Raw genomic sequence first — 8,276 nt, forward strand, 5'->3', positions numbered from 1 at the left:
TACACGACAAACAAAGATGGTCTCGGTAACAAATCCCCAGTTGTTGCATGCAGGCTTAGCTTCTCTTAGTGAGACTCTGACAGGCAGAAGACTCTCAGGCAGTTTCTGACTCAGCCCCAGATCCCATCTTTTGCAGATTATAGGCTCTCTTCCTGGCCAGTCACCAAGAAATCCTTCCCTACAAGCCTGATTCCTATTACTAACACAGGGGGGCAGAGCCCAGAGCACTTCGTTAACCCGTCCTTGGCCAGAGTGTGGTTTGCACATTCCAACACCTTATTTTATTTTCTTTCAAAACTTGTGATTAGGAGCATGCACATCTCTGCCTTCATACGTATCAAATGGATAAAGCCAAATTACAGGAAGTGTTCTTTACATTTTTTTTGAAAGCACAGAGAATTGCAGTTTTTGACAGTGGCAGAAAGTTAGAATAGCACTTGTTGAAGAACTGGTTAAAATATACTGTCAGTGTCTTAAGTTCACAAAACACTGAGTAGGAACTGTGGGGTTGGGGGGAAGGAGTGTTTTCATGGTCTGTGGAGGGCTGGCAGTTTGAAGTTATTCCCTCTGCAAAAATATGGCAACATTTGTAAGCTACTCCAGATCACTTACTGGAATGTAAAGTCAGCAAAATTCTGCACTTTAGAAAATGACTGTACAGTGGGACCCCTGTAGAGGAAGTATTTTGTGCCTCAATGAGACAGTATGTTCAGTGAGTTAGCTGCTTTAGTGGTGCTCCTGAAGGTGTGAATTGTGGCATATTACCCTGCTTTCTGTTCCTTCCTTGTAGAAGAGCCTATGTCCTGAGCTGCTTCTCTTTATTGTTACGGCTGATCCATACACAGTGTGGGGAAGGTTGTTACTTCACAGGATGATTCAGTGTCTTTATCATTTGGGAAAAGTCATGCCACCTCCTCAAATTTGGTCTCCTCCCCAGTATTGACTGGCAGCCAGGAATCATGGTCAAGACTTGGATTCAAAACTTCCAAGCTGCAAATTAAAGATCAGAGCCAACCTAACAGCTGATATCTAAACTGGCATCCGAAGCACTGAGGAAGACATTAGGATCCAAACCAGCTACTGTGCACAGCACACAACTGCCTAGAACTAGCATGGGGAAAAGATAAAGACAGGGTGAATGCTAGATTTGGACCGTCATATGGTTCAATCTGGGCTTTGAGGAGGTTTCTGCACCTACTTGGGACCTTCACTCAGGACTGCTGTCTTTGGGGATGACATTTTGGCCATTTCTGGTTTGTGGCTGAAGCACTTGGCCAGGATGTACGGAGACTGGTTCAGTTCCTTTGTCTGCCTGTGAAGATTCAAACTTCTCACCCACATGCCTCAGTTCTTTTCCCTGTTCTGGTCCTGTTCCTGTCTTTTATCCAATGACTGTTTCGTGCAAAATATAGAAGACCATCTGGCAACAAATGCAGTCTCTTCTTGAGCTCTGCTAATTGTGCCAGATGCCTTCCATGGATTCTCCAAACCACAGTAGTTTTAGTTCTCAAAATTCTGATGATACGTAAAGATAGCAGAAAGTAATATAATGTGGTAAATTGCTTTTTGGAATGATTTCATGGAATACAGAATACTTAAAGATATAAAATGTAATAAAAACATGTGTCAGACAAACGAGAAGACAGGAAATCTGAGGTAATTTCCCTTTGGGATACTGAAAATGTTATGGGCTATGTGGCTGCAGCATTCCCCAGGAGGCTACAGTGGCATTTGTGGAACCACTTCTTGGTGCTCTCTTAATTCACATTGCATTGTCTTTTTTAGTGTTGAACACCTTTGCTTTTTCTCCAACGCTAGGTGAAATAAACCTGTAAAGAATTTTCGGAAGAGTAATGACCTGTACAATACTTGAAAGGTTGGCTGTGAGAGAAATTCCAATTGATATGTATTTGACTTGCACTTGAGGACTCAGATATTCTGGTAACTAGGTCACTTTGGCATCAATCTTGTGAAACTGTGACAGTTTTTGTGGCTTCTCTGTTCAGTCTCACACTCAACAACTTATATCCTGTATATACATGCCAAACATCTGTGCCTATTACTTTTCTTTGTGTTATTTTGAAAATCTTCCAGTTCTTGACACTAGCGTGGCAGCAGGGAATCTGGTGAGATCAATTAGTATTCCAGCTATTGGATAAGGACTCTTGACCAAAAATAGACCTGACCACTGCTAGTTCAGGTTCACAAATACTGAAAGTATAGTATTCTTCAAAATATTAAGAAGTGTAATCAACGTTGTGGTTATAGCTAAGGTATTGGAATAAGCAGCAAATACCGGCTGCTGCTTTGAGGCCACTGAAGACTGTGTTGCTTTTCATGTCTTCAGTTACCGATAAGGAAGACACAGGATAACCTGGGATGAAGACCACAAAGCAGCTGAACTAAATCTGTATATTTAGAGGATTATACAAAATCAAAATGTTTAAATGAGACTTTCAAAGGCATCTTTTCTGTGCTTCCTGAACCTCCGTCCTTTCTTTCATCACAGGAGGAAAGGAACACTATCTTAGTCATCTGTAGTCAGAACACAGTTATATTGACAATCCTGGGAGATAAATATGACTCAGAACCTCTTGTAATAGGGGTTGAGGCCATGTATTATTCTTAGGAAGAGAAGCAGTGTCAAGGACAGTCAGTGAAATGTGTGGATACCTTTGTAAGACTTCCAAATTTCAGCTAAATTGTTATACTCTGAATAATGGTAGATTCAGGTTTTGCCAAAATGCAGCTGGGCAAATCTGTTACTTCCCATATGGAAAGCAACTGTTCAAGTAAGTTATATAATTATACATTATAACATTGCTTCTGTCCAAAACCTAGGGCTGTTACAGATGTAAGCCAAGATTATTTTTTTTTTTATTCTTTTCTTGCTATAACTAGATTTTTTTTTTTGTGTTATTCAATTAAAGCCATAAGGGAGTAAACAATTCCATTCTTTTCTCTTTCCACCCTCACCATTCCCATATCTGATGATTTACCATTTGCTTTTCTGGAACATGAGTTGGCAGTTTTGGCCTTGCTGCTGTATGTTGGTTTCCTGGACTTGAGATTAATGAAACAAAAAGCATTTTTCTGTTGTAGTAAGCTCTGATTTCCCCACCCCTCACTTCCAAATGTGGGTTCTGATGTTGATACTGTGACTTAAAGGAGTCAACATAAATAAAAGAAAGCAACTTGGAAAACAAACAGATCTTCCCCTTGTTTTGAATAACAAACACTAATGATATTCAGCACTTAGTGCTTGTCTTTTGAGCCCTTTACAATTACTTGCCTTATACAGCAGTGGTTAAAAACTGATACCTCTGTGGAAAAAAAAAAAAAAGTCTGTATTTAGAATAGTAGCCTAATTATCATGGAGCTGTACTAGGTGTGGTAACCTGAGACGGTAGTTAACCCCGCAGGACCTGTTTGTGCTCTTGCCAAGGTATCTGCATTGCTTTTTACATGATGATGGCTGAGAGACCAAAGGACATCTGGATTTTATGTCAACAGGTGACTTGTACTTTACCATAGCAGTTTTATGTAAACTTTTATCTGGCATAATTTTGATCTGGGCTAAACCTAACCCAGCAAAAAGCCGTGCACATTTTACCTGGATCATAGATAAATATGTGATTAATCCAGTTAATCATGCTGCAGCCCAAAGACTTGTGTTGGCACAAGGGATAGAGCTGTGCTGGAGGGGACAAGGTGGCTTTTTCCTGTGGCAGGTCCAATTTTTGATGGCTTAAAATGCTTGTGGAAATATGAATGGACTTATTTAATTCCAGGTTTAAGTTTTCTGAATCTCAGAGAGAGGTAGTAGACAATTTTGCACGCTACCAAAAAGCTGTCTTTGGCATAGAAACATAACCCTGACTTAGCAGCATTTTAAAGGAGATAAAAAATTGTTGTGCCATATTGATGTTGCATGGAAACTCTGCATTGTGGAGCTGCATGGAGGCAGAAAATCCACAGATCAATACATATATCAGCATAAGATTATTTGATCTATATTCAACAGAAAGAAAGTTGTTCAGCTTATATGGGTTTAAGCAACGCATTTTCTAACACAGAAAATCAAGTGTACTATTCTTTACAGTTGCATATCATTCTTATGTTACTCTTGAAATTGAAGGAATCATGAAGTTGGATACAGAAAGGACACTTCTCCTTTGCTGTTTGATGAGGGGCACAATTTGCAGCAGCCCTGTTCAACTCTCCACTAGTGTTGAAACTCCCACAGTGTTCTTGTCTGTGTTGGCTCCTGGATATATGTTGGTAGAATACATAACACCTCAAGGACCAACAAATAGTGCCTCGCAGGACCTGGTGTGTGAAAGAAATATGTAGTTTTCACACTGTAGAAGATGGAAACACTGTACCTTTCCACTTTGTACTTAAATGCTCTTTTGCTATCATGGAATATAGAGAAACGATCCTGTGGAGCCATGCAGTTTCTCAAGTATCTTGCCACTCTGTAGACCTTCCAACTTACTGTGTTTCTGTGTGATATATTTCCATAAGAAGTAAGAGACATTGGGTACAGAGCTGAGAGCCAACAAGCTGAGCAAAGTAGTTTAAGACACTGTAGTGGTACTGTGTTAATATAAGGTACTGATTTTGCTGCAGGAAACTTGGAACTTTAGTGTTTATCACTGATAACAACATCACTGATTCAAGACATGGCGTATAATACATTCGGAACATGCTAAAGAGAAAAAAAAGACATTTATTTACTAAAAAGGAGTAATGTAAATATGGCTGCTGTTTATATGTGAATGAGTGAGGTTGTGCGGCTGCAAGTGAGAAGCAGGTAAGTGTTGGGCTATGGCGTAGATGTGTGAGCTACTTGGGGAGCTGTATCAAGGAAGTGTGAGGACTTGGACATAGCAATTGTTTTCAGCTGGAGGTAGATGTAGTTATTTTCTCTTGACAGAGACCTCATTGGACGCATTTGCTCTGAACAGTGTGGGCAGCTGGAATTCCAAAGCCTCTACTTAGAGATTTGGTACCTGGGTTTGTCCCAGGGCTCATGTCAGGACATTTACCAAAGTGCACAGCCTGTTCATGATGTAAAATGTGGTGGTTCCCTCTGCAGCAGGGGGTTGTTTCCTCTGCTCCTCTTCTGTTTGGCTCTTTCTGAACTTTGATCATCTCGGTCTCAACTACAAGGCCTGTGAGAGCTTCACAGTTCCTGCCTGAAGGTACTGAATCAGGCTAAGTTCTAGCTCCAGATTAGCATGAGACAGGGAAATGTGTCACCTTCCCCTCACCTCCTCCCTAGCTTCCCAGGATAGGAGGGAGGTACACTGAGCCCTGGGCTCCTCTCTGGGTGGCTGGGGGAGGCACAGGGGACCAGGGACATGGGGAATGCTGCAGAACACCCTGCGCTGCGACCTGAACGTAGATGGGCACGGCAGCTCTGTGCCCCTCTGGGGCTGCCCCAGCACTACCAAGTACACAGCTGTAGAAAACACCCATGAAACAATATACAATGTTGTTTGCCCTTTCTGATCCTTCACCCAGTAAAATCCAAATGGGTAAGCTTGAGGAGGAATTAGTAAAGGATTTATGGCTGATTTATTTACCTTCAGAAATAGAGAAATAAATGTGTTTATGATTTTTATGAAAACGCCTGTCTTCTCAAATAAGCTTTTGGTTTCAACAATATTATTGAGTTTTTGTGAAGCACAGTTTCCCTCAATTTAAACCACTGTTTTTCATGGGAAATTTAATTAAAAAACATGTATGTCTAACTAAATGGAAGCCTGTAATACAAAAACAGTGGAGGTTTTCTGAAGCAAGGGCCTGTCTGGTTCTGGCATTAGTGAAGGAATTGCTTTTCAAAGACTTGTCATCTTACGAGAGCAAAACAGAACTAGGACCTAAAAACTTCGAATTTGTTTTAGAAACCCATTATTATTTTCTAAGTTGAATCTAAATTTAACCAACAATGTTCTCTTCCGAGTTACATGGCTAAGCTGCTTTAAGAGCATCTAGTTGGATGTATTTATGCTGTACATCCCTTTGTAGTAGCTATTCTCAATAGGAATGCTGATGGTCTCCATAGGAAAGCTGCAGAGGCCATCACATGCCTTCAGAGAAGGTGCTGGTGAGGGGACAAGGGTGGTCAGCTGTGGTCAGGAGAGGGGAGACACCCTCAACTGGTGTTGCTCAAGTTAGTAGAACTGCAGCCTCATCACTCCGCATCCCTCTGTCCCAGCTAAGTGCCTGCAGTTACACCACTTTCCAACTCAGGGAGCCGCTCTTTTGAAGCGAAGTAGTTGAAGAAACCCCAGGTTTTCTGAGCAGCTGCCATCAGCTACGATATAGGTACAGAAAACAAGCTAGCTTATCTCCAGGGAAATGTTCTAGCTCCACTTAGTCTGCTTCATGTCCTCTTTAGCATATGTATTTCCCAAAAAGTGAGCTTCTACAGTGTTAGCAGTGTAGTTACACTTGTTTTATAATGGTTTGATGTTAACTGATATAAGTGACCTTGCTTTATTTAATAATATATTTTACTTCCCAGTTATTTGTGTGTATTTGGAATGAAGATGACTTCTCAGCTGGAATCTGAATATCAATAGGGAAATGATGCCTCAGAATTTTAAGAATATTTGAGAATTATTTATCTTCAAGTATATTTAAGTTTTTTTTTCCTCATTTTTTGTTTGTTATACTACTATGAACTTACACCTCACATCATTGCATATTAATCACAGTCTGACTGTTTCCTGAGGCTTGATATTACTCATAGCATATACCTTATTTTCCTGTGTACCTCTAAAATTACATATGTACATAACACAGATTGGAGAAAGAAAGTTTACCTAATACAAACACACAAAGTTGCTGCATAGTTCCCTGACAGCAGGGTCATGTTCATTCTAATACAGGGGTTTTGAACTGGGATTTCTATGTTAAAATATACTTTCCAGAGGTGCTGGTGTCACATACTAAAAACACACAGTATTTCAATTAAATATCTCTATTCAATCTGGTAAGAACGTGGACTTACTACTTAGGTCTGCAAAACCAGTGACCTTCCTCTGCTTCAGAGAAAACTTAACCTAGTGGACATTTCCTGGGATACTTCCTACCTTGATGTTAGTGCTCAGACATTATCTAATCAATATTATGGGGCCTTTGAACTTTTCTTATGGAAGAAGATTAAAATAACTTCTATATAGTTGTATTTATATTTTTCCCTCAAACAACAAAGCCATTTGTTAGTTTTAGAAGTAAAAGCTTTGTTCTTTTAAAGAAAACTCCATGGTATTTGAAATAAAATATATAAAAGTAGTTGATTTCCCAGATGCTTAACAGTTCTGAGGGTCAGTTACAAAAAATGACTTTTCCAGTAGCCAAGATCATGATCAGTTTCTTTTCAAGCCTTTGAATTATTCTCTGAGCATTAATCACTTTTAATAAAAATAAAACCTCTTTTTAATTGTTGGAACTAATTTATTTTTTTTTTATTCACTTAAGCAAGTGGAAGGCTCCAATGGCTCCCACCAGTGCTGGTTCTTATTTTTCTTTAACACAAGTTTTGACACTTAAAAAGGTCCACTGTTTAATAAATTAAGATTTTTATTAAATGGCTTAACAAAATATTAAGTTATAGTAATTTTTAAACCTGCTGTTGAAAAAGAGAGGTGCTAGTGGAAAAAGAGGCTGTCTTTGCACAGACCACCGACTAATCATGCTAGTCTGGATAGGAACACTGACCAAACTGTCTCTCTGCCATCATGGCCTTTTTAGCGGCTCCTGTTCCTGAAGGAACCTCCTGCAGTTCCCTCTCATCCCTTGACTCCTGTGAGAGGTGCCCACTCATGAAACCTAATTAAATATTCTGATATTTCTAATTCACAGACTTCTCTATAACTGTCATCACAGTGAAGTTTAAGAACTCACTGAACTGGTGGATTTAACATGGAGACTTTTTTGCCATTCTTCTACAAACTTCTGGATCTTTCAACAAGTACTTTAAAAACGTCCTGATCGTTATTTCCTTCCTCTCTTCTCCCCAGACTTTCCTGAAAACTTCTATTTAACAGAGGCCCCAATATTGCCCGGTACTGCATCTTCCTGGCAGTCTTGTCTCTACAAGCTCCTGGTACACATTCCTTCAGATTTTGTCAAGTTCGAAATTAGATACATTTATAGTTCTAAATCATTCTGCTGGGTACCTGAATCTGCTATGATAAATCATTTTCCTGTTGAAAACCTCAGGGTATAGTGGGATATGACTGGAATTATATTGTCTGGAA

Source organism: Charadrius vociferus, unplaced genomic scaffold, assembly GCF_000708025.1.
Source record: "Charadrius vociferus isolate BGI_N301 unplaced genomic scaffold, ASM70802v2 scaffold159, whole genome shotgun sequence".
Taxonomy (NCBI): Eukaryota; Metazoa; Chordata; class Aves; order Charadriiformes; family Charadriidae; genus Charadrius; species Charadrius vociferus.